The sequence below is a fragment of the Poromitra crassiceps genome (genome assembly GCF_964638095.1).
Source record: "Poromitra crassiceps genome assembly, chromosome: 16".
Classification (NCBI taxonomy): domain Eukaryota; kingdom Metazoa; phylum Chordata; class Actinopteri; order Beryciformes; family Melamphaidae; genus Poromitra; species Poromitra crassiceps.
In genome coordinates, this window is record NC_139645.1 from 7740288 (window position 1) to 7742003 (window position 1716).

Sequence of the window (1716 nt, forward strand, 5' to 3'; positions counted from 1 at the left end):
TCCTTCTCCTCTTCTCCCTATTTTCCTAAATCCCTGCCACTTCCTGCTCTCCCCTCTCTCACATTCCCCCTGCTCTCCTTCCCCTGCACCCTCCCACCTCTCCTTCTCTGCCTCTCTCCTCCTCTCTGTTCTCTCCCCTCTCTCACATTCCCCCTGCTCTCCTTCCCCTGCACCCTACCACCTCTCCTCCTCTGTTCTCCCCTCCTCCACATTTCCCATTTTCTCCCCACCCTCGCCCTAATCCGGGCCCGTATCCTACTCCCTCCCTCCACCCTAGACCCTACCTCTACCCTGGCTCTCCCTTCCCTGCACCCTCCTAGCAAGCATAACTGCTGTCTGTCTGACCCACTGAGTCTGACGGTCTGACCACAGTGTAGAAAGAGATGTAATGCAGGATAGCCAAGCGAATGTTTGGATCATGTTTGGATGGAAGTTTGACGCTAGGCCAATCAGAGGCAGAGAGGGGCGGGTTATGCCTTCGCATAGCCTTCGCCATCATCCAAAAAAAAAAAACGCCTCCCTCCTGCACATGACGCGTTCAGGAACCGTTGGGAAAGCGTGACATCTGTAATGTGTCACAACAAAATAAATAACCTGGGTTACCCTATGTTATCGTGTGTTACTGACAGACACACTAATAACTTTTCAGTCTGAGCCATTTTACATAGTCTACAGTGTGCTGTGCCAGTGCTGCAGTTTATATTTTTCTATTCTGTTTTCAATGAGACAGGCAAAGGACCTGTCTCAAACATTGACTGATATCACAGGTTGTTGTGAAGACTGAAGAGTGCAATGTACATGGCTATATAATTTGTAAAATGTGTAAAGAAAAATATTGTATTAAGAGATACATAGAGATAGCCTACATCAGTGGTTTCCAAACTTTTTGTGCCCATGGCACACCAAATGGCACGACAAAATCTCAAGGCACACCTATATAGCCGAAGTCTATCAGTGCAAAATAGCCTCTATTACTCTTATCACTCTAAATGCTTTTTGATTTATTAATGTCAAATACAATTTGACAAAATATATTACTCTAGGAATTAATTTGAAACTTTGCAAAATTACTACATCAAAGCAGCAACACACCCACTTTTTGTATAGTTTTAGGCTATATTTGCAATTGCAATAATGCAAAATCCCAAGGCACACCTGTGTGCCTTGGCACACCATTTGGGAACCACTGGCCTACATTATGGCGTTGTTCTATCACAGAGAGACATTCAGCTAATATGGCATTATTCTTCTAACACAGAAACATTCAGTTAATATGATGGTCTTCTAACACCAGAGAGACACATTTGAAAAGGTGTCCTTCAATCCCACAGTGACTGTTAACTCATTCACCGCCAAAGACGTCTTTGACGTGTTATCAGAAATAGCCATCCACGCCAAAGACGTGTTTGACGTGTTTTTGTTTTTATTAGTGCAGCGCCTAGTTCAAACACTATGCCCAGCCTGTGACATAGTATCAGGTCCCTAGCATCTAAGACAACACGTGAACAACACATACCGCAGCTGTTGTTTTGAAATTGAGCAGGAGGAAAATCAGAAAACGGATAAACGCTTCTTTGTGCAGACAGGAAAAACGCCATTGAAACGCCCCTCGCCGCGCTGCACGAGCTGGTCGCCTTCCTCTGTGCCAGCCGGGAGAAAACGGGAGAAAGTAATCCAGAGAGATGTGTTTGATCATCGGAGGAATGAGGAAATGAT